Source organism: Heterodontus francisci, chromosome 8 (genome assembly GCF_036365525.1).
Source record: "Heterodontus francisci isolate sHetFra1 chromosome 8, sHetFra1.hap1, whole genome shotgun sequence".
NCBI lineage: Eukaryota > Metazoa > Chordata > Chondrichthyes > Heterodontiformes > Heterodontidae > Heterodontus > Heterodontus francisci.
This window is the reverse complement of record NC_090378.1, coordinates 124,301,945-124,328,228: the sequence shown is the minus strand read 5'-3', so window position 1 is coordinate 124,328,228 and position 26,284 is coordinate 124,301,945. Positions and strand designations below refer to the sequence as shown.

Sequence of the window (26,284 nt, the reverse complement as noted above, 5' to 3'; positions counted from 1 at the left end):
GCAACAGGCCTCATTTTTAGAAGCAGGTGTTGGTGACAACAGCAACTTGCATCTTTGAGATAGAACAGAGGGGTCAGTGTTAAATATCCCATAGCACCACATGTTTTGGAGACTGAATCCTCCCAGCTTAATCAGGGGCAAGTATCAATGTCCATCACCAAGAGCAGCTTGGTAGCAGCATTACTGGCCAAGTTCTAAAGGATATGGTTGCAAGTCTGGGCTTCACCAGGTGATGAGAACACCGTGAGGCAAAAGTCTACTTGACCTCGTCATCATCAGTCTACCTGTCGCAGTTGCATGTGTCCATAACAGCATTGATCGGAGACCTTGTGGAGTCAAAGTCCCACCCTCCATTGTGTTATGTAGTGCTGTCAATGTGCGAAATGGGATATAATAAGAACACATCTAGCAGCTCAAAACTGGGCATCCATGAAGTGCTCAGGGCCAACAGCACAATCTCCAGCCCAGCATATCCCTCACTTTGCCTTTACCATCAAGCCAGGAGACCAAACCTGGTTCAATGAGGAGTATAGAAGAATATGCCAGGAGGAACACCAGGTGTACCTGAAAATGAGTTGTAACTTGTGAAGCTGCAACACAGGACTGAACAGTGGGAGCAGCATGCTTTAGACAGCAAAGCGATCGCACGATCAATGAATTCAGCCGTGAATGATGGTTGACAATTAAACAACAAGAGGAATCTCAGAGAACATTCACATCCTGAACGATGGCAGAGCCTACATGAGAGTGCAAAAGACAAGGCTGAAGATAACTGAAGCAATTACCACCATCTTCAGCCAGGAGAGCTGCGTGGATGATCCAACATGGCTTCCCCATCATGGCAGCTTTTCCAAAACTCTTTCATTCAAATCTGGTGAATCTTCATTTTTAGCACAAGAATAGTTTTTAATAATAATAAATCCCCTCCTTCTCAAAATTCCACCATCTCAGCCACACAGCCTTACCATTCCCTCCATCTCATGCCATACCAATTCCATGCCATTTTATCTTTCCCATGCCTTCCCTCTCATGATTCCCATGCTATTCCCATCCCATGCCACCCTCATTCAATTCCTTCTATCCCTCTCATGCCATCTCCATCCCTCCCATCAATCCCATCTCATCCCTTATGAAAGCAATCTCTCCAGCCAGGGTAACTTTGTTGTGCTCCCTTACCTTCCACTGTTTATCTTCTCCCAAACCCCAGCCTGCCATCGCTGCAGCCACCAACAGTTGACAGCCTATGTACATCACGCACTCCAATCCTCTGCGTTCCCCATGTGCCTCTGTGTGCGACAGGCATCACCCACCAACAGAGGCCTGTGTTAAACTGAACAATCAAAATAGTCTGGATAGACAAAAAAAATGAGTATTATTGTAGGTGTACTTATATCTATGTGTTATTTGTGAATGCATTTTGTATATGTGTTTTTTTAGTTTCCAAGTGTTTGATTTTACCTGTCTGTATGTTGTTTATCAATATATTTCTCTCTGTGTTATTGCTCAGTCTCTCTATCAGTTGTAAATGTTGTTCTGTGAAGTTTGTTCCTCAATCATCCCCAGTTTAATCATTTCCCATGATTTCTGCACTGTCTTATATGCCATCTTTTCGTTCCAATTGATCTGGGCTGCTTCTCTTTTTAAGTTATTGAAATTGGCCCCAGTAACGATCATTTATCATTGACTGTCCCCTTTCCTTTTCAGTTTTTGTATCAAACCTAATTAGATTGTCATCTGGCCATTGAGTCTCATGCTCTAGAGAAAGCTACAAACTGATTCCTCTTAAGAGATTTGACACCAATGTTGTGTTTAAACACTAAGGATCCAGTAGATCCCTGTCCATAATGCACCAAATCCCAGCCTGCTGCCTCCCTCTGACTCCCAGTCACTCACACGACCAAGCTCAGGCCGTCAACTGCAATCTTTGTCCTGGATTTAGTAGTGACAAATCTGTGGCCTATTCCCCGTGGATCTACAGGAGGTTCATGAAGCCTTTCTGGTCACATGATCAATCGGGGACAGGACAGAATGCAGCAGACTCGGAAAGGGAGGTATTTCAATGCCTGTCATAAATCCCAATATTTCAGAGCCCTTTTGTAAGATCGTGAGTGAGGGTGTCACTTGCGATAAAATGGTGTGAGTTTCAAAGTCGTGCGTGAGTGTGTGTGTGCGTGTTCATCAGGAGAAACTGCACTGTGTGAAGATCCACCAATAATTACAATGGCACAACAGAATATTTACTGCAACAAAATATTTATTTATTTACAATAATTTACAAATGTACAAATCATGTTAAGGGGAGGATCAGTTTGATGTTAAGAGGAGGAGTTGAAGGAGCATCGGGGCCTGGGTCTCTGTAGGCTTTATCCTGGGACTCGACAGCAGCAGTTGATTGCACAGTTCTTCCACCAGGTGGCGGTGGCCCACCGGCTGAGTCGGTAACATGCTGGCTGCCTCAGGAGGAAAGTTGAAAAGGCCTTTGCGTGATCTCAGAGCTGCTTCTGGTCATTGTTGAAAAATGATTCACAATCCGTGGCGTAGGAATTCACCCGTTGGGAAATCTTGAACCAACAGGCATGAAATGCGTCTGAGAAAGTCCATGTAACTCCAGCTGGGCTCCTCCAAATATCTTTCAGTTAAAGAGGATCCCTTCGCAGTTCCAATGATTGGGCAGGTCATCCACAGTATTAAACTGCATGATCAGGTGATCTCCTCAACCAATCCATCGAAGTGCAACAACAAGTGCACCAGGTTGGAATGGACCTGCTGAGAGACAGAAGAGGTGGACCCTCCAATTCCGCACTTGGTCAAGTTCCCCAACACGTTGAATACTTCCACGCGCACTTTCTCAGACTTTGCCCTGAAGAATGGCTGAATTCTGATAAGGGTTGGATCCACAAAGAGCTGGATGGTGTTTGCCATTGGCTGGATTATGTTCTTACTCAGGCAGGACAGCACCACATGCGTTAGCAACTCCGAGTTCTGCTCATTCCCCAACAGGCTAATCATTGTGTCCATCACGCTCCAAGACTGTCTTTTAGCTCCAAAGTTAATATTTCTCAGGGCCCAGACACACAGCAACTGGGTAACAGGAGAGACATACAGCAAATACCTTATCAAACTGTTTACCACAGTGTCTGTGAGCTAAGGCCCTGAAACCAGTGGAGCTTTCAGCAGTTCACCGAAGAGGTGATTACTGTCACTGCCTGACAGTCTTGGAGCCTAATGATGTGAGAAGCCAGTTGATTCACAATATGCGGCAGACTGTAGCCAGCATGTTCTGCCATTGCTGTGGCCAACACAACGACCCCCTTGTCGAAGTGGCTCAGCTTCATCCTTTGGCGCCATCCTTCATTTCTCTTCATGTTTTCAACGACGTCCCCATTTGTTGCTTGGCCTGGAAGGACCTTTAGTGTCTGTACACACTTCTTACACAAATCCCAACTTGATGATGTTTGAAATAGGGCTGCAAAATCTCTCTGCTGCAATTCAGTATCTGAACGATCGAGCAGAGAAATATTAACACAGCTGGTTAAGGGAATAATTAGGATACTGAATATCAGTGGGAATAATGTATTAACTGCCTCTGCCAGCTCAGGATTAGTTGTATTCTCACACAGCCCGCAGACAGCAACCAGTGATACAGCAGTCGAATAGGGTTTTCTGTCCCACTGATGGGGCAGGTTCTTTTCCCAGGTGTGTACACCAGCTCCTTGATAGTCCTGACTGCACATTTTGTGTCTTCGGCCACTGATCTTCACACTTCTCTGACAAATTTCTCCGATGGGATGGGGGAGATGAGGAGATGGGACACAACTGCTGCTACATTGTGCCAGGCCAAAATGGTGAAAATACATAGAACTGAACGTTTTACATCTTCATAAGGAACTGACTCCAACCCAACCCTCAGCATGTCTAGTATTTCTGAGACCTAGTCCCGCGGATTGCTGCCTTACCTTTTAATGATTTTTAGGAGCACAGCGGCTGCAAAGGAACAGCTGGGGTATTGGTCAGACAGTCCTTTAAAGACCATGAGGAGCAGTTGCACAGCTGGTTATGGGGAAAATTCTTGGAAATTACCTTTGCGATCTGATGGTATTTTTGCAAGAGGACTGAAAGGTCATCGTTGTCTAACTATTCTCTGAGTGTGTTCAGATCCTCTAGCTGCTCCTGTTGCTGATCCAGATCGGTACCTTCATATTATAACTGAATGGACAGGATGGTGTACACAGAGACCAGGGCCATCTGTCACACAGGTAGCGAACTGTCTGCACAGCACAGCATCAATCGTCCAATTAGAGTCCCCATAATATTTCCAGACGCAAGGTTACTGACGTTGAGCTTCTGCAAGTAAACTTTCAGAAGCTCTAAGGTGGTCTGCATGGCTCTCTGTCGCTCATGGTCTTCAGTTGAAATGATCCCCTCCTCTGCATGATGGATTGTATTTGATATATTCTGCTGAGATTTTTCACTTTTCTCAGCGATCCCTTCAAGGACAACTGTTAATAAATCTATTTTGATGTCTATTTTGGAACACATTCCACAGCCCACTGATTGAAAACAGATTCTGTTTGGTTGACTTCTTTTGGATTTCTTTTGAATCAATGATCTTCAAAGATTTGGATGTTTTTAACGCACTTGGCTTTACCTCTTCCTTCTTTGCTGTTGCAGTCACAAGGACACAGTTTTTCTCACTTTGCTGTGTTTTATACAGTCCTGCAGTTTCTCTAGTCATGGCTCCCATGTGAATACAGGTTACATTACACTTCAGTTGTGATGTGGCCCTGGTTCTTGCACCCACATAGGACCTGCCACCTACGCGTGGCCATTTAAGATGGGTGATGGAGATTTAAGACCCAGACCTGAGATGTAGACCAGAGGGACAAGGAAAATTCACAGCCCGTGGCAGCCATATTGGGACTGTAACCACTGTTAGGGAGTATCACTAAATAGGAAGGTAAGTAAAGAGAAAGGTAAGGTCTACAGTTTTTTCTAGTAAGTAGTGATTTTTTAGGGAATCAAGATCCCAAGTGTAAATAATCTCTAATTTATGAGTAATTTAAATGAGTAAATTAAGGGTAAGTCATGACAGGGCAGCTCGGCAGTGTGGAGTGCTTTTCCTGTGCAATGTGGGATGTCGGGAAGACTTCCATTGTCCAGGGCGAACTTGAGTGCAGGAATTTTCTGCAGCTGCAGCTGCTCAAAATCGGCACTTTAGTTCTGGAGCAGCGGCTGGGGACACTGTCGAGCATCCGCGAGGCTGAGATGTTTGTGGATAGCACGTACAGGGAGGTGGTCACACTGTAGGTAAAGACTGCTCAGGCAGAAAGGGAATGGGTGACCGCCAGGCAGAGTAGAAGAACTAGGTAGTGCAGGAGTCCCCTGGGTCCATCTCTCTCTCTAACAGATTTTCCGCCTGGATACAGTTGGGGGAGAGAGCTTCTCAGGGAATGCAGCAAGAGCCAAGTCTGTGGCACCACGGGTGTCTCAGCTGCACAGGAGGGGAGGAAAAAGAGCGGGAGAGCTATCATAAGGGGTAGAGACAGGTGTTTCTGTGGCCGCAAACCTGCCTCCAGGATGGTATGTTGCCTCCCTGGTGCGAGGGTCAAGGATGTCGCGGAGCAGCTGCAGGACATTCTGAAGGGGGAGGGTGAACAGTCAGAGGTCGTGGTTCACATTGGTACCAACGACATAGGTAGAAAGAGGGATGAGGTCCTGCAACAAGAATTTAGGGAGCCCGGTAGCAGATTAAAAAGCACGACCTCAAAGGTTGTAATCTCTGGATTACTCCAAGTGGCACGTGCTGGTGAGTATAGGAATCGGAGGATGGAGCAGATGAATGCGTGGCTGAAGAGATGGTGCAGGAGATAGGACTTTAGTTTACCGGATCACTGGGTCTGTTTCTGGCGAAGGTGGGACCTGTGCAAGTCGGACGGGTTGCACCTGAACCGGAACAGGACCAACATCCTTGCAGGGAGTTTTACTAGTGCTGTTTGGGTGGGGGGGGGTGGTGGTGGGGTGGAGCAGGAGGGGGTTGAAACTAATTTGGCAGGAGGATGGGATACAGAGTGGAGGTACAGTAGAGGGTGATGCACGGCCAAATATAGATGAGAAAATAAGTCAGTCTGGAAGGCAGAGCAAATATAGACCTGTCAAGGCACAAGCGAATAATGCAAGGCTGAATTGCATTTATTTTAACGCAAGGGGTCTGACAAGTAAGGCAGATGAATTGAGGGCATTGGTTAACACATGGGAATATGATATTATTGCTATCACAGAGACATGGTAGAAGGAAGGGCAGGACTGGCAGCTCAGTATTCCAGGGTATAGAATCTTCAGGCGTGACAGGGGAGGGTGTAAAAGAAGAGGTGGTATTGCACCGTTGATCAAGGAGTCAATTACTGCGGTAAGGAGGTATGATATCTTAGAAGGTTCCTCAACTGAGTCCATATGGGTAAAACTTAAAAACAAAAAGGGGGCTTTCACTTGGCTGGGAGTGTACTACAGGCCTGCTAATAGTCAGGGAGAGATAGAGGAGCAGATATGTAGGCAAATCCCAGACAGGTGTAAAAATAATAGGGTAATAATAGTAGAGGATTTCAACTTTCCCAATATTAACTGGGATAGTCTGAGTGCTGAAGGCTTAAAAGGGGCGGAATTCTTAAAATGCATACAGGGAGCTTCTTGTGCCAGCACGTAGAAAGTCCTGCGAGAGAAGGGGCGGTATGGACCTAATCCTAGGGAATGAAGCCGGACAAGTGGTAGAATTGTCAGTGGGGCAGCATTTTGGGGATAGTGACCATAACTCTGTAAGATTTAAGGTAGTTATGGAAAAGGACAAAAACGGACCAGAAGTAAAGGTACTGAATTGGGGGAAGGCCGATTTCAGTATGATAAAACATGATCTGGCCAAAGTGGACCGGGAGCAGCTACTTGTAGGAAAATCTACATCAGACCAGTGGGAGTCATTCGAAAAGGAAATAGTGAGAGTTCAAGGCCAACATGTTCCCATAAAGCTGAAGAGTAGGACCAAGTCCAGGGAACCCTGGATGTCAAGGAATCTAGAGGATTGGATAAGGGAAAAAAAGGAGGCTTATGGCAGATTCAGAGGGCTGAAAACAGAGGAGGTCCGAGAGGAGTATAGAAAGTGTAGGGGGTTACTTAAAAAACTAATCAGGAGAGTGAAGAGGGGACATGAAAAAACACTGGCGGGCAAGATAAAGGAAAATCGCAAGGTGTTTTATAAGTGTATTCAGGGAAAGAGGATAACCAGGGAAAGAGTAGGGCCTATTAGGGACCAAAGTGGCAATCTGTGTGTGGAGCTGGAGAACGTAGGTGAGGTTTTAAAAGATTACTTTTCATCTGTGTTCACTATGGAGAAGGATGATGTAGGCGTCGAGATCAGGGAGGGGGATTGTAATATACTTGAACGAATTAGCAATGAATGGGAGGAAGTACTAGGGGTTTTCGCAGGCTTAAAAGTGGATAAATTCCCAGGCCCAGATGAGATGTATCTGGGCTGTTATGTGAGGCAAGGGAGGAGATAGCAGGGGCTTTGCCACAGATTTTAAAATCCTCTCTGGCCACGGGAGAGGTATCAGAGGATTGGAGGACAACAAATGCGGTACCATTATTCAAGAAGGGTAACAGGGATAATCCAAGTAATTACAGGCCGGTGAGTCTAACATCAGTGGTTGGGAAACTGTTGGAAAAATTCTGAGGGACAGGATTAATCTCCACTTGGAGAGGCAGGGATTAATCAAGGATAGTTAGCATGGCTTTGTCAGGAGGAGATCATGTCTAACAAACTTGATTGAATTTTTCAAGGAGGTGACTAGATGTGTAGATGAGGGTAAAGCAGTTGATGTAGTCTACATGGACTTCAGTAAGGCTTTTGCTAAGGTCCTGCATGGGAGATTAGTTAAGAAGGTGAGAGCCCATGGGATCCAGGGCAGTTTGGCAAATTGGATCCAACATTGGCTTCGTGGCAGGAGGCAGAGGGTGATGGTCGAGGGTTTTTATTTATTTATTTAGAGATACAGCACTGAAACAAGTCCTTTGGCCTACCGAATCTGTGCCGACCAACAACCACCCATTTATACTAACCCGACAGTAATGCCATATTCCCTACCACCTACCTACATTAGGCAATTTACAATGGCCAATTTACCTATCACCTACAAGTTTTTGGCTGTGGGAAGAAACCGGAGCACCCGCGAAAACCGACGCGGTCACAGGGAGAGCTTGCAAACTCCGCACAGGCAGTAACCAGAATTGAACCCGGGTTCCTGGAGCTGTGAGGCTGCGGTGCTAACCACTGCGCCACTGTGCTGCCCCCTCAGTCACTCAGATCTCAGGTTACCATTGACCAGAAGCTCAACTGGACCAGCTGTATAAATACTGCAGCTATTACAGCAGGTCAGAGGCTTGGAATTCTGTGCTGAGTAACTCACCTTCTGACTCCCCAGGGCCTAACCACCATCAACAAGGCACTAGTCAGGAATGTGATAGAATAGTCTCCCTTTGCCTGGATGAGTGCAGCAACAACAACACTCAAGAGGCTCGATGCCATCCAGGACAAAAGCAGCCCGCTTGATTGGCACCTCATCCACCATCATAAACAAGTGGCAACAGAGTGCACCATACACAAGATGCACTGCAGCAACTCGCCAAGTCCCTTCAAAGGAAAAATTCTCAATTCCTCTGGTTCATTTGCCAATTATCTTAAACTTTACAATCATAAGAAAATTTGGAAACTCTTTTCCCTGAATACTGTTTGCTCCTCTAAAATCCGAGCACATCAACTGAAGGTGATCAGCTCAGCAGTGGTGAAAATTCTTTTGTGCCCTGACTGAGTTCTAAACAGTGACCCCAATTCACCATTTGAGAAGCACATAAACTGGCAAACAAATCTACCAACATCTAGAGCACAGGAAGGTAAAGAATGCAAAGTGGTGGAAAAGGAGGGGGAGAAACCAAAGGCTCATCACTGATGGTGTTTAAAATGTTTTTCAATTCTGTTACTGCAGAATGGATTTGTCGTATCTTGCATATTTCAGTGTTAAGCAGACATTTATTTAACCAAGATCTGGACAACAGATTTCCCAGAATAGCTTCTTTTTTTGCACTCGTTTCATAAACTCTGATTGTCATTAAGCCCATTTTAAAACCCTCTTTTATTGAAAATAACCTTCCCCCTCAGACATTTACACATCCAGGGTATAATTTGTTGCAGGTAGCTCCAACCTCCACATAGAGACTCACACTGAAAGTCTCTGTCACTCTGTTAAACTTCAATACCTGATAATACCTGATCATCGTTGTAAACCATTCACTGAACATTTCAAACTTTGCATGATTTACATTAAACACTGCGTTGGCATGGGGCCAAGATCATTTAGATATTTTGTGAAAAATTAAGCAAAGATACTGCCACATGGTTGTGGATTTGAGTTCCAAGGTTCTATTCCAAACCAGCAGATGGAGTGCTTCACCATGCTGGGTATATTCATTTTGACAGGAGTGGGGCATAGTGTGGATGTAAATAAGGGGACTGGCAATAACTGCCTTCCCTTTCTGCAAAGATACAACCTACTGTCTGGTCACAGGATGTTATCAAGAGGAGTCATAAAACCATGCAGAACCTAAATCATTCAATTCATGAGGCTGCAGGAAGGTTGTGCTGCAGAAAATAATTCTACCCAAAAAGTATAATTTCATACAGTCTGTATCAAATTTCATCTGCCACATGACTGACCACCAGCCTATCTATGTCCTCTGGAAGTTCAACAACATCCTCCTCACAGTTCACATTACTTCCAAGTTTTGACATCTGAAAATCTTGAAAATTGTGTCCTGCGCACTCAAGTCAAGATCATTAATATAGATTGAAAAGCAGTGGTCCTAATACAGATCCCTGGGGAACCCCAGTATATACCTTCCTCCAACCCAAAAAAAAAATCATTCCCCATGACTGTTTCCTGTTACTCAGCCAACTTTGTATCCATTCTGCCACTTCCCTTTTATTCCATGGACTTCAACTTTACTGACAAGCCTGTTTTGCAGCATTTTATGAAACGCCTTTTGAAAGTCCATGTACACCACATCGACCGCAGTACCCTCAGCAAAAAACTCAGTCAAGTTAGTTAAACGTGATTCAGTCTCAACAAATACATGTTGGCTTCCTTAATTCATCCACATTTGTCCAAGTGATTGTTAATTTTGGCCTGGATTATCGTTTCTAAAAGCTTTGCCACCACTGAGGTTAAACTGAATGGCCTGTGGTAGCTGTATTTATCCAACATCCTTTTTTAAACAAGGGTACAAGGTTTGCAGTTCTCCAGTCCTCCAGCACCACTCCTGTATCAAGGGAGGATTGGAAAATTATGGCCAGTGCCTCCGCAATTTCCACTCTTACTTCCCTCAGTATCCTCAGATGAATCTGATCTGATCCCGGTGACTTATCAAGTCTTTCTAATACCTCCTTATCAATTTGTAGCCCATTCTGTATCTCAGCTACCTCCTCTTTCACTATTACTTTGGCAGCATCTTCCTTGATAAAGACAGATGTAAAGTCCTTATTTAGTACCTCAGTCATGCCCTCTGCCTCCATGTGCAAATCTCCTTTTTGATCCCGAATTGGCCCAACCTCTTCTTTCAGCACCCTTTTCTTATTTATATGTCTATAGAAGACTTTGGGTTCCCCTTTATCTTAGCTGCCAGACTCTTCTCATGCTCTCTTTGTTGCTCTTATTTCTTTTCTCGCTTTCCTACTGAACATTCTATATTTAGCCTGGTTCTCCCTTGTATATCAACCTGCAATATGCTTCATCTTACCATGTCCCTTTCATCATCCAGGGAGCTCTGGCTTTGTTTCAACTACCTTGCCCCCTGTGGGAATGGACCTCCATTGTATCTGAACATTATTCTCATTAAAGATTTGGGTGGCACAGTGGCGCAGTGGTTAGCACTGCAGTATCACAGTTCCAGCAACCAGGGTTCAGTTCTGGGTACTGGGTGCGGAGTTTGCAAGTTCTCCCTGTGACCGCGTGGGTTTCCGCCGGGTGCTCCGGTTTCCTCCCACAGCCAAAGACTTGCAGGTTGATAGGTAAATTGGCCATTGTAAATTGCTCCTAGTGTAGGTAGGTGGTAGGAGAATGGTGGGGATATAGTAGGGAATATGGGATTAATGTAGGATTAGTATAAATGGGTGTTTGTTGGTCGGCACAGACTTGGTGGGCCAAAGGGCCTGTTTCAGTGCTGTATCTCAAAATAAATAAATAAAATAACTCATTGTTGACAGGTTTTGTCTGCTAATCTTTAGTTCCAATTCAACTGGGCCCCAGATCCATTCTCACCCTGTTGAAATTTGCCCTTCCCCAATTCATTATTTTTACTCTGGATTGTTCCTTGTCTTGTTCCATAGCTAACCTAACACTTATGTACTATGATCATTGTCTCCTGAATGTTCCCCGAATGACACTTGATCCACTTGACCCACCTCATTCCCTAGAACCAGATCCAGCAATGCCTTCTTCCTCATTGCACTGGAAACATACTGCTCCAGAACATTCTCCTGAACACACTTCTGAAACTCTCTGCCCTTTTTTGTTATTTCTATCACAGCCTATATTAGGATCATTGAAATCCTTCATTAAAACTACGGTATAATTCTTGCACTCCTCTGTAGTTTCCTTGCAAATGGGTTCCTCTATATCATTCCCACTGCTTGGTGGTCTGTAGAATACACCCAGCAGTGTAATGGTAGCTCAGTTGATTCTTAGTTCTAACCAAATCGATTCTGCCCTTGGCCCCTCTTGGACATCCTGTCTCTCCAGTATTGTAATATTCTCCTGAAATCAATACTGTCAGCCCTCCTCCTTTTCTTCCTTCTTTGTAGTATGGAAACAACTGGTCAGCATTTGGCAGCCTCGATGGTTGAATGATACAGCACACAAGGTGTCCATTCCACAATTCCTTGACATCACATCCTGTGGAGAGCAGGAGTTCTTACACAATAAATCAACAATGGATCTATTCCCAATTTTTCCATCTCCATCCACAGATGCTAAGGCCCAGCTTTCATGCCGATTCAAATCAATCAGGTACAGATTAGGATCTAAATCTATGGAACAATCAGGGAGAGAGGAGGAAGCCAGCAACGACCCTTCAAACAAAATTTAAAATGGCAGCCGTATTTCACACACAGAAATTATATACAACCATTTGTTTTATGACCGTTTAAATACATTTGAGCCCTTTAACCCAAACCTTGATAAAATCTAATATGTCAGTTATCCCAGCTAATTATTTCCTTGCTGTCTCATGGGTGTATTCCTCCTCTCCAAGCTCTAATCTAGTCCAGTTCAGCATGCTTCACTTCCAGTCTTGGAATATCTGCCTGACACCAAATTAAATTCAGAACCCAAATAGAACCATTCTAAGTTAAACATAACTTTAATATTTGGCTGTTTTATATTTGCCAGGATTTATTGGCATGGGTGGTGGTGATGGTGATGGTGGGGTCGGGGTGGAAAGAAGAAAGAATGAACCACTGCACAAGTACTGAAACAGATTCCCAAACTTTGGCCCTAAGTTCAACTCTCTCAACTTTCAAAAAACCTCAAACTCTTTATGAAGCACTGCCCATTCAATGCGCATCGCAGACACAACTTAACGTTTGATCGAGAACACCAATGTAGCAAGCATTCCTCATAATGCACATCCTCCAATTATCACCAAAGCTTAATACATATTTGCAATTATGGGCTGTTTCTAGGAAAGATATTTTGATGCATTTTCTTTCCTTCCTCTCTAATATTTCTGAGTTTAGTTCATCGGCTGTACACACCAGAATAATCCTGGGTTTAATCCCAAGCTTCTACTCAGATAACTGACCTGATCCAGGGCACTAAAATGACCTCAGCAATCTTGGTGAAGAGCAAAAACTTAACCAGGTTCCTGTTAATCTCTGATGATTTATGCAGAATTGCATGGATGTGATGCTGCCTGCTGTCGAATACCATTGAAAGCTTTTAACTATCACAATTTGAACATGAGTAAACATTACTTGGACAAAGTACTTGACTTCATGAATTCAGGAGCCAGATGGGCAAGTTAGATTATGGCACAATGCAAAACATTCAGTGGCAACAGAATGGGAGTTCTGCCAAAGCCAGGATACCAGGAACATGTCACAATCTAGATGTATGATTGCACTAAATGGTGATTTATTTTTTCAAACTTTCACAAGAAGTTCACAGGACACCGCAGTGAGACTGGCTTGGCAAGATCGGATGGACAAAAAGCAAGGGGGAAGGAGGAGGGAAACCCATTTCTTTTACTCTGGCTGTATAGTCCAGAATTGTCAACTTGAGGTAAACAACTCAAAACCTTGATATTGAAATTCAAGCAATTTTCTGTTGAAGAGTTTTGGATGTTTTGTGCTGATACAATTTTTTTTAAATTCTCTGATCTCTCGGAATAATGTAAGTATTAGAGAGGCAGTCAATGTTTAATGTGATTGCTATGGTCTGGCAGGATGTTCACTGTACTGCTATGGGATGCCTTCATGAGGAAGTTCCTATATAAATTTACAGGAACTGCTGGCTCTCCAGCAATTTCCTTTCACATTATTGTATTCTGAATTTTTTTTTTATTTGCAAAATATACTTTATTCATAAAAATCTGTAAAATGACATTACCAGTTTCAAACAGCACCAAGTCAAAAAATACAAACCGTGCAAACCGTGCAAAAGAGGTCCGTTGCTTCATTACAATCATGAGTTGCCTCACAGCCCTTCCATTTCACATTTGTCATGCCAATTACATTTTGACATTTTACAGCAAATGAAAATTTTCGGCCCAATATTGCCAGCGGCGGTGAGGCCTCATGGCAGCAGCCCCCATCCCCACCCACCAGTCAGCAAAGGGACCAAAATTTAAATATGTTAATTTAGTAAAATTAATGAATTAAATACTTAACACTCCCGCTGTCCGTCCATATTGGAGCGGGATTCCGGCACTCCCGCGCCATTGGATCTCCATCTGGTGATATAAGGTGGTACACTGGTGGGGGCGGGGGAGCAGGTACATTTCTCAGTGCAGGACGGTGGGGTGGGGGGGGGGGTTGCGGAGTGGGGTAAAACTAATTTCATTGGTCTGGGGGTGACGGGAAGGGGTAAAGTTTAAAGTTGATAAACTTTGCAGGTGGGAAGGTTGGGAGCACAAGGTAAGTGTTTCGTGGGGTGGGGGAGAGGGCAGGTAATGAATTTCATGGTCATTGGCAGGGCGGTGGGAGAGGGTCAGGATAATGTTATTTAATTTTTTACAATCATTGTCCTTTAAATATTTAAATTAAATGGAAGTGCAGGAAGCCCTTTAAAAATGGCGTCGGTGCCTGCACAGTGGCGCCTGATGCCATTGTCGAGGATGGAATGCCCGCCATTTAAATGACCGCTGCCTTTAATATTGCACCGGCTCTGCGTCGAGTGATCCACGCGGGCAGCCAGCCATAGTTTACGTCGGCCGCCTATCTCGGTGGCAGACATGGAAAATTCAGTCCAAAGTCTAATCACTGATGGTGTTTAAAATGTATTTGAACTGCTGCAGTTGCAGAATTGTTTGTTGTATCTTGCTATTTCAGTCATAAGCAGACTTTATTTAACCAAGATTTTGTCAACACATTTCCCATAAAAGCTTCTTTCTTTGCACTCAATTTCAGCACTTTGATCGTCTTTAAGCCCGTTTTAAAGCCCTCTTTTACTGAAAATAACCTTCCCCCCTCAGACATTTACACATCCAGGGTACAACTTGTTGCAGGTAGCTCCAACTGACACATACAGCCTCACACTGAAAGCCTCTGTTACTGTGTTAAACTTTAACACAGGTGCCAGATCATTATTCACTGCACATTTCAAATTTTGTATGATTTGCACTCAACATTGCGTTGGCATGGGACCAAGATCAATTAGATATTTTGTAAAAGATTAAGCAAAAACATTGCCACGTGGTTGTGGATTTGAGTTCTGAGGTTATACTTTATTCTATTGTACCGTAAACCACTAGATGGAGTGCCTCAGCATGCTGGGTGCCTCCTTCTTTGGGGGGAGACAGGTGTTGGGGGGATGTCGGGAGGTGGGACGTGGGGGGCTGGCAATAACTGGCGTGCCTTTTTGCAAAGATACAACCTACCAGCTCGTCACAGGATGTTATCAAGAGGAGTTATAGAACCACGCAGAACTCAAATCATTGAATTCATGAGGCTGCAGGAAGGTTGTGCAACAGAAAATATTTCCTACTGGAAATGAAGGAGGAAACACTGGGCTGAATTTTAATAGCTCGGCGCTGTTCTCAGCAGCAAGCTTCGAAAAGTGCGCGGTGCACGTGTGGGACGTGCGCTGTGGAACCGCCACGATACTTTGCACGGCAGCTCATTAACATGGAGTGGGCGGACTGCCCACCCCTGATGATGTCGAGGGGGAGGGTGCTTCGTTGCCAGCAATGGTATCCGGCACCACCGTGCAGGCGCCGGCACCATTTTTAAAGTGCAAAAATGCCTGACAGGTCATTTACATCTTTATAAAAATAAAATTGTAATCTCACTTTGAATCCTCTCTCCTACCGCCCGCCCACCGACCCATCCCCCCCCCCCGCCACCACAATGAGTACTCAATATATAAATTGCTTTGTCCCACCGCCCCGCCCCCCAAACAAACTTTTATTCTGATGCCGAACTTTCCCCCCTGAACTTCGTTACCTTTGAAGTTCGCTCCCTTCCCACCATCCCCTCAGCCAAGAGTAGGAGGTTTTCCCACTAGAACTCCCACCTGCCCTGAAAATTTCACTCCTCCCCTCTCCACAGCTGTGTTATGCCTCGGATCTCCGCTCCGAAGGCGCAGGACCTCCGGCATCCGGCTGGAATATTGGCATGGGACAGCCATCACGATGAGTTATAATTCTTTAATTATAATTTATTTACAGATGCAGTTTTTTTGCCGAGCGGCGGGGTCCCTGAGGCTTCGCCATTGCCAGTAAAATGGGGCAGGACCTTTCCAGGGTCGAGGCCCGTGGCGGGACTGTCTCGGAAGGATTTTCTGGTGCCCCCTGCACCCCCGCCACGACCCCTGATGTTGTGAGGGGGGGGGGGGTCAGTAAAATTCAGCTCGATGGGCCCAAAACATTCACAAATTTTCCTCTTTAAGAAATATCTTACACAAATGCTTGAGAATATAAAAGAAAGTCACAGAATATGAGATTTTAACATTTTTCCACATTAAACACTAGAATAGTCGTCTATTGATTGCGAATTTGGGTAAAAACGTAAATACGTGCAAAGACCAAATGTAGTGGGCACAATCTTTTGTTAGCCTTCAAATAACTTCTGTCTAACTGAGTCGACAGCCTGGAATGTACCAATGTTTGTTGCAAGGCATCAGTAAGGAATGGACTGTACGTCATTTCACTAAAGGGCATTGAAAGAAGAAGTGTTTAGATGGTATTGTACCAGGAGAGCTTCCAGCAGCAAAGCATTGCCCTTCTTATCGAGAACTGGGAGGGACACCCAGCCCATGAGCAGTGAACTTTGACACTTGCAATAGATGGTCTTCAGTAATTCCTATCCAGATTGGTAGATTCATGATATGAAAATAACCTGGCTGAAGAATCCTGTCATTGCCATTAAACAAAGATTATTTGCTCTCACCTGTCCAGCAGCAGATCCAATACAGCTTCTGGAGAAGCAAATGCTCGGTACGTTAACAAACAGATTCTGGTATAATTCGAATCACCGTCTCCAGAAGCTGTCAACAAATTGTTTCCAAGTTGTTGTAACGTGTCGGCCTTTATTGCACGGATCTTTTTTGTTGACTGACTGCTGGTGTGACCTGGAGGAACTTGGTCTCCTTCCACCTACAGGGTGTTGAAAAAAAAATTTGTGCAATGCAACAAAAGATATCTCAACAACAACTTGCATTTCTATAGCATCTCTGACATAGTAAAAACATTCCAAGGTACTTCACAGGAATGGAAACAGGCAAAAATTGACAGCAAGCCACATGAAGAGGTAATAGGACACATCACCAAAAGCTTGGTTAAAAAGATCGATTTTGAGGAGTGTCTTACAGGAGAAGAGAGGTGGAGAGGCAGAGAGGTTTTGTGAGGGAATTCCAGGGCTTTGGGACAAGGCAGCTGAAAGCATGGTCGCCAACAATGAAATTCAGGGATGCACAAGAGGCCAGAATTGGAGGAGCATCACATACCTGTGTGTTTCAGAGCTGGAGGAGGATACAGAGATAGGAAGGAAATCCATCAGAATATGGACCCTTTCACTCTTACTGGAAAGGAACTGATCATTTCATGTATTAGTGAAATGATCTCCTTTAACAGTTAAAGTTGAAACATTGCAGACACACGACTGGTTTGCAGGTGATTGCATTTCTTTGTACTCAAGTGCACCAACAGCTCTCGGTTAACTCCCAGTAACTGTCAACATTATCCTTTTAAAAACAAAAAACAAACAGCTCCCCTCTTGACACAGAACAAGAATATCCCAGGCTCAAAGCTGTTCAGTTGGAGCAGTAATAGCAGTATTACAATTAACTTCAGGAATGGCGGGGGAAGGGGAGGGGGAGAAAGAGCAGCTCGAATTCATAGTGATTGCAATCCAGCAATTCTCTCTGAAAAGTATGCATTTTCATAAGACAAGTGCAGGATTGGACCTGCTGCAATACCCCTGCACCCCCACCTGGTTGAATGGACTGTCAATGCTGTATTCAGGCTGACACCTGGATGTGGTACCAGTGGGTAGTTTGCCTGTGGTACATCCAGGAAGGGGGAATTTAATTTCAACATTAAACTGTACGTTGAATTCCAATCATCTTCAAAATCCTATTATTGTCCTTAATTTTTTCATTGAACAGTGATTTCAAGAGAATTGATCTGCAGGGGGAGTTACTACAGGTGATAATGTGGAAATGGAATTAACATTGGAGTCAGCCAGCCATTAACCTGGGATGACTCGACTTTTCATGTTAGTTCAGCTCTCACACAGTAATGCCCACCAACATCTCCCAGCTAGCTCCTCCATGTCAGCAAGCAACAGAAAGACAGAAAATTCAAAATTTGTGATTTACTTCAAATCCATCCTTACTTTCTTGTGTTTCTTTCAACAAAACTACTGTTCTGCTACCTTGGGTCCACAGTGACAGAGAATCTGTCCCTTGATGCAGAGCTTGATACACGCATAGGGAAAGCAGCTACCACCTTTTTCCGACTTGCGAAAGGCGCATAGAGTAACACCAAGCTGACACATAGGACCAAGCTCATGGTGTATAAGGCCTGTGTTCTCAGCACCTCGCTGTATGGCTGTGAAACATGGGCAACTTACATCTACCAGGAAAAGAAGCTCGATAATTTCCATCTTCACTGTCTGTTGTGCTTTATGGATATTTCCTGGCAGGACAAAAATCAGTCCTCTCAAAGGCAGTGCTCCCAAGTGTGTTGGCACTAATCAAACAAAGGCAGCTTCGGTAGATTGAACAAGTCCGCAGGATAGAAGACGGTCGCATACCCAAGGACCTTCTGTATGATGAGGTAGCCGGGGCCAGACGACCAGTGGGGCCCCCAAAGCTCTGCTCCAAGGATACGTGCAAGCGTGAATTGAAGGCTCTAAATGTTGACTATCGCTCTTGAGTCACTAGTTGGTGAAAGAGGGAAATGGCGACACATCCTGTGGACTGGTGTGCACTACCATGATGACTAGTTGCTATGGTAGCGTGGCAACAGGCGCCAACGTCAAAAACAACAACTCAGAGCATCACTTGACAGCTTCACCTGCAACACTTGTGGCAGAACCTGCCTCTTAAGGAATGGCCTTCAGAGCCATCAACAAAGGTGCACCAAGAGAAGACGCCCCATTTAAATGGATTGTTTGCTGTATGTCCATCATCTTTCATAGATGTAAGGATGCCAACAAACAAGAAGAAAGGAGAACTGGTCCTGAAAACCTGAAAGCTCGAGGCAGTTTATTAAACCAGGAATTATTGTGCATTGCAGTGTAGTTCGCCCTCTGCAAAAAAAAACAGCTTTAATTAAATCATACCTCTTCCTCAAGTCAATAAATGCTTTACAGCACCTGATGAATCACAGATCACTTGCCAATAGTAATACACATATTGGGCTGAATTTGTTCTGCTTCCGATGTCAGGCTCCGTGGTGGGGGGGGGGGGGGGGGTGGTGTTGGGGGGGGTGAAAGATTGCGGCAGTAGCGGCCTGCCATGGAGCCCAATGCCGGCATTGCTGGGCCCGATCTTCCCGGCGGCGGCAAAGCTCCCTGGTGGCTCCTCCACCGCTCGGTGACAAGACCCTGCTTTAAATACTTAAATAAAGCTCATGTATCTATTTAAATACACTTCCCCACCATCTTACCCTCGGATCTGGATCTTCTGTGTGATGGGAGGCACTCTTCGGCCTTCACTTTCCTGAAGACGGTGCCACCAAGGTGGGAAGGGGGAACTCAGTATTTTTAATGTAGCTGGGGAGGGTTGGGGGGATGGTTGGTGAAGGGATGACCTCTGCATTTTGTTCAGTTGCAGGGCAGGTTGGGGGGAGCGGGGAAGGGTGAAGATAGCAATTTGTGCAGTTTGGGGGTGGGGGGGGGGAAGTGGTGAACGATGAACTTTGTGCACTTGTTGGGAAAAAGGGGTCAACTGCAATTTCGGTGTGGGGGGAAAACAGGACAAACATTTATTTTTGGTGTAGAGTGGGGGACAGGGGTTTAACTCTGCAGTCTCTGAGCAGGGCTGGCAACTCTTTAAAAATGGCGCCAGTGCCTGTGCAGAGATAGATGACGCCATACACGGTGTCGCCAAGGCTGGCTCCACCACGTGATTGGGGGGGAGGGGGGATGGCCACCTTGCATATTGTAATGAGCCACCAGGCTGAAGATCGCTTTGGTGTGGTGGCACGTGGCCCATCCGTGCCAGATGCATTTTCTACACCCACCACCACTCCTGGCAGCGGGGAAACAAAATCCAGCCCATTTCTTCCTGTAACTTGCACTTTTACGCTTGAGTAATTAGTCTTGTATTTCATAGTAGACTTTCAATCAGCCTCAGTTTCTGTTTAAACTATTTCATCACACAGGGTCAGCTGAAACGCAGGATCATACAATTTTTCTTCCAGTGAACCACTTAGCTCCCAGCTGTTATTTATTCCACAGCACATGGATGTCATGTTTGACATGTCCTACACCCCCTCCTTTACCAAAATGTGAATTCCCAGTGCCTTTGCGATTCTAGTCACTTTTTCCTCAACTAAATGTGTTTTCTGCAGCTGGGTACATGACTAAAATTATACGCGGCGGGTATGGTGACAGTTCGCCTAAAGATAATGTGCAGGGGGTGATTGAAATCCCCAGGACCAACTGGAACCATCTGGGGTGTGACCCGAACACAGAATACTTCACACCCAGATCAGGAGAACCATGGATAGCTCTGGTTGCCAGAGGGAACTGTGCTTTCAAGGAGAAGAATTTAAATGCTGCAAAAAAATGGCATCTGCTGTTGTGATTTACAATTTTCTTGGGACTGGGAATGCAACAGTCACCATGAACCACATTTCGAGTAAGAACAGAAAATGCTGCAAACACACAGCGGATCAGTCAACGTCTGCGGGGTGGGTTCACACCCACGACATGAACTTGTCCATTCTCACCACAGATACACCCAAGGCCTGTTGTGTGTCTTACTGGCATTTTCTGTTTCATGCACTCTTCAACAGTCCACTTTGTCAAAAATCCGTACAGGCAGAGCACACAAAGAGCAATATCATCATAAAGACAAAACATAGAATTTTTTATCATAACTGGACTTCCACCAATGACAGTAGTTTCAGTTCTTCAGCGATCCCTGTAAAATTTGGATCAAACTCAAAGAGCAATCTTTTCTTATTCAACTGAATGCACAGCTATCAAGTCTCTTGTTAAACAAAATCCAGAAGAGTCAAAATTACTAATCATAAAACAAAAAGTAGTATCAGTATCAGCATTGTGAAATCCAATGGAGGGCATGGCAGCGGGACCTGGCAAATGCCTCCAGGAAAGGCCCGCCTCGAAGCCGGGAAGGCCCGGCCCCATATTGTTTGTGGCAGCGAAGCCTCATGGTGGCCACCACCGCCCCCCTCCACCACTTGGCGATGCGAGCATGATTTAAATATGGTAATGAATGTAAATTAAAGACTTACCAGCTCCTGCCGGCCGTCCTACTGCAATATTTAGGTCGGTTGCCAGGACTCCTGTGCCTCCGGATTTTCGTTTGGAGATCCAAGGCAGAACACTGGTTGCCGGGGGGGGGGGGGGGGGGGTGGAGAGCAGGTAAGTTTTCAGGGCAGGAGCAGGGTTAAATGTTTCCAGTTGATCTCGAGGGTGATGGGAAGGGGTAACGTTCATAGTTTATTAACTTTGGTGGGGGAGGGGGGGAAGGTCGGGAGCACAAGGTAAGTATTTTGCAGGGAGGAAAGGGCAAGGAATAAAACATGAGGTTATTGGGTGGGAGGGGGGAAGAAGGGCTGGGAACATTTATTTAATTATTGTTAATAAATTTTCAAGCAATGAAGCAATGTGTGTTTAAAAATTAAAATGAAATGTAAGAGCTGAAAAGCCCTTTAAAAATGACGCCAGCCCTCCCTTCCCACCTCATTGTTATACTACAAGCTATGTGTGGATGCTGTGAACAAATATTCATTTGAATCCTTTCTCCCTTATGTACTTATTTAGTTTCCCTTTAAATGCTTAATGTTTTGAATACTCAACATGCCTTCTATTAAATAATCAGAGCACCCTTTGCATTGTGCTATTTTCTGATTAGTGACCAATGCAGAGAGTTACTGGAATCCAGACACAACCTGAGCACTCATAGAATCATAGAAAGTTTATGGCACAGGAAGAGGCCACTTGGCCCATTGTGTCTACACCAGCTGAAATATGAGCCACCCAGCCTAATCCCACCTTCCAGCATTTGGTCCGTTGCCCTGAAGGTTATGGCACTTTCGGTGCATATCTAGACACCTTTTAAATGAGTTGAGGGTTTCTGCCACTACTACCCTTTCAGGCAGTGAGTTCCAGACACCCACCATTCTCTTAGTGAAAAAACATTTCCTCATCTCCCTTCTAATCTTTCTACCAATCACTTTAAATGTATGCCCTCTAGTGACTGATCTCTCTGCTAAGGTAAATAGGCCTTCATATCCACTCTATGCAGGCCCATCACAATTTTGTACATTTCAGTCAGATCTCCCCTCAGCCTTCTGTGCTCCAAGGAGAACAACCGCAGCCTTTCCAATCTTTCCTCATAACTGCAATTTTCCAGTCCTGGCAACATCCTCGTAAATCTCCTCTGTACCCTCTAGTGCAATTACATCCTTTCTGTAATGAGGTGACCAGAACTGCACACAGTACTCAATTGTGGCCGATCTAATGTTTTATACAGTTCCAACATAACCTGCCTGCTCTTGAATTCTATACCTTAGGTTAATAAAGGAAAGGATTCCACGTGCCTTCTTTAGCACCATATCGACCTGTCCTGCTACCTTCAGGGATCTGTGGACTTTCACTCCAAGGTCATAGAGTCGTACAGCATAGAAACAGGCCCTTCAGCCCACTGCATCCATGCCGACCCATAATGCCTATCTATACTAATCCCACCTGCCTGCATTAATTCCATATCCCTCTACGCCTTGCTCATTCAAGTACCTGTCCAGATGCCTCTTAAATGTCACTACTGTTCCTACCTCCACCACCTCCTCAGGCAGCTCATTCCAGATACCCACTATTCTTTGTGTGAAACATTTACCCCTTTGATCCCCTTTAAACCTTCTCTCTCTCAACTTAAATCTATGCCCTCTAGTTTTAGTCACCCCTACCATGGGAAACAGACTCTGGCTATCTATCCTATCTATGCCTCTCATAATTTTATATACCCCTCTCAGCCTCCTTCGCTCCAGGGAAAACAGACCCAGCCTATCCAGTTTCTCTTTATAACTCAAGCCCTCCAAACCAGGGCACATCCTTGTGAATCTTTGCTGCACCTTCTCTAACTTAATCACATCTTTCCTGTAGTGCGGTGACCAGAACTGCACACAGTGCTCCAAATGCGGCCTAACCAACGTTATGTACAACTGTAACATGATGTCCCAACTCTTGTACCCAGTGCCTCGGTCGATGAAGGCAAGCATGCCATATGCCTTCTTCACCACCCTGTAAACCTGTGTTGCCACTTTCAGGGAACTATGTACTTGCACCCCAAGGTCTCTCTGCGCAAGAACACTCCCCAGGGCCCTGCCATTCACTGTATATGTCCTGCCCTGGTTTAACTTCCCAAAATGCATCACTTCACACTTGTCTGCGTTAAATTCTATTTGTCACTCCCTTGCCCACTTTCCCAGTTGATCTATATCCTGTTGTAACCAAAGACAACCTTCTTCACTGTCCACTATACCACCAATTTCGGTGTCATCTGCAAACTTATTAATCATGCCCCTTACATTCACATCCAAGTCATTAATATATATGACAAACAACAGAGGGCCCAGCACCGATCCCTGCGGCACACAACTGGCCTCCAATCTGAAAAACAACCCTCCACTACCACCCTCTGCCTCCTATCACCAAGCCAATTTTGTATCCAATTTACGAGCTCACCCTGGATCCCATGTGTTCGAACCTTCTGGACCAGCCTATCATGCGGGACCTTGTCAAAGGCCTTGCTAAAGGCCATGTAGACAACGTCCATTGCCCTGCTCTCGTCAATCCTCTTGGTCACCTCCTCGAAAAACTCAATCAAATTCGTGAGACATGATTTCCCACGCACAAAGCCATGCTGACTATCCATAATCAGACCATGCCTCTCCAGAGGCATATAAATCCTGTCTCTCAGAATCCCTTCCAATAACTTTCCCACCACTGATGTAAGGCTCACCGGCCTGTAGTTCCCTGGCTTATCCCTGCTGCCCTTCTTAAATAAAGGCACAACATTAGCTTTCCTCCAGTCTTCCGGTACCTCACCCGTGGCTAATGATGATACAAAAATCTGTGCCAGGGCCCCAGCAATCTCCTCCCTTGCTTCCCATAGCATCCTAGGATACACCTGGTCAGGCCCTGGGGATTTATCCACCTTAATGCGCTTCAAAGCCTCCAGCACCTCCTCCTTTGTAATGTTGATATGCTCCAGGATATCGGTGTTCCCTCCCTTGAACTCACTAGCTTCCATGACCTTCTCCACGGTAAATACGGACGAGAAATATTCATTTCAGACCTCGCCCATTTTCTGTGGCTCCACACATAGATTGCCACACTGATCCTTAATGGGACCTACTCTCTCCCTAGCTACCCTTTTACTCTTAATATACTTATAGAATCTTTTAGGATTCTCCTTGATCTTATCTACCAGGGAAATCTCATGGCCCCTTTTCACCCTCCTAATTTCCTTATTAAGTGTAGTCCTACATCCCCTATATTCCTCGAGGGACTCGCTCGATCCCAGCTGCCTATACCTGACATATGCTTCCTTCTTTGTCCTGACCAGACCCTCAATATCCCACGTCAACCAAGGTTCCCTAAAATTGCCAGCCTTGCCCTTCCATCTAACAGGAACATGCCGGCCCTGAACTCTTCCTATCTCACTTTTAAAAGCCTCCCACTTGCCAGATGTCCCTTTACCTGTAAACAGCCTCTCCCATTCAACTTTTGAGAGTTCCTGTCTGATGCCATCAAAATTAGCCTTCCCCCAATTTAGGACTTCAACCTGAGGACCAGTCCTGCCCTTTTCCATATCTATCTTGAAGCTAATAGAGTTATGGTCATTGGTCCCAAAGTGCTCCCCCACTGACACATCACCCACCTGCCCATCCTCAGTTCCTAAGAGGAGATCGTGTGTAGCCCCTTTTCTAGTAGGGCCATCCACATACTGCTTCAGAAAACTATCCTGCACACACTTAACAAATTCTTCCCCATCTGATCCCTTAGCACTAAGGCAGTCCCAGTCAATATTAGGGAAGTTAAAATCACTTACTATTACAACCCTATAATTCCTACCCCTATCTGTGATTTCCCTATATATATGCTCCTCCACTTCCCTCTGACTATTGGGGGGCCTACAGTATAATCCCATCAAAGTGATCACCCCTTTCTTATTATATTAAAAGCAAAATACTGCAGATGCTGGAAATCTGAAATAAAAACAAGAAATGCTGGAACCACTCAGCAGGTCTGGCAGCATCTGTGGAAAGAGAAGCAGAGTTAACTTTTCGGGTCAGTGACCCTTCTCCGGAATCCCTTTCTTATTTCTGAGTTCTACCCATATGGCCTCGCTGGACATTCCTCCTGGGATATCCTCCCTAAGTACTGCCGTGATGTCCTCCCTAATCAATAGTGCAACTGCCCCTCCTCTCTTACCTCCACGTCTGTCACACCAGAAGGATCGGTACTCCGGAACATTGAGCTGCCAGTCCTGCCCATCTCTCAACCACTTTTCTGTAATAGCTATAATATCACAATCCCATGTACCGATCCATTCTCTGAGTTTATCTGCCTTACCTGTAAGGTTTCTTGCGTTAATGTAAATGCAGTTTAGCCTACCAGACCTTTCACGCTCCCTGTCCTGCCCCTGTCCGGCCTGCCTACTTGACTTGCTTGCTTTAACCTTTACATTTGCCTCAACTATCTTATCTGAGAGACTGCTACTTTGGGTCCCACCCCCCTGCAAGACTAGTTTAAACAGTCCGGAGTAGTGCTAGCAAATCTTCCCGCAAGGATATTGGTCCCCCTCCAGTTTAGATGCAACCAGTCCTTCTTGTACAGGTCACCTCTGCACCAGAAGAGATCCCAATGATCCAAGTAGCTGAAGCCTTCCCGCCTACACCAGTTCTTCAGCCACGCATTCATTTGCCTAATCACCCTATTCCTACCCTCACTAGCACGTGGCACAGGGAGTAATCTTGAGATTACAACCCTCGAGGTCCTGCTTTTTAACCTTCTGCCTAACTCCCTGCATTCACTTTGCAGGACCTCATCTCTTTTCCTGCCTATGTCGTTAGTACCAATTTGGACCACGACCTCTGGCTGCTCACCCTGCCCTTTCAGAATGTCCTGCAGCCGCTCCGAGACATCCTTTACCCTAGCACCAGGGAGGCAACATACCATCCTGGAGTCTCGTTTGTGGCCACAGAAACGTCTATCTGCACCCCTTACGATAGAATTCACTATCACCATAGCTCTTCCAACCCTTTTCCT

The 26,284-nt window shown here is 45.2% G+C and overlaps 1 pseudogene; it reads right to left on the bottom strand.

The window, feature by feature from the left end:
* LOC137373265 (ral guanine nucleotide dissociation stimulator-like 1) overlaps positions 1 to 26,284 on the bottom strand; it is a 71,401-nt pseudogene that overhangs the window by 25,977 nt on the left and 19,140 nt on the right.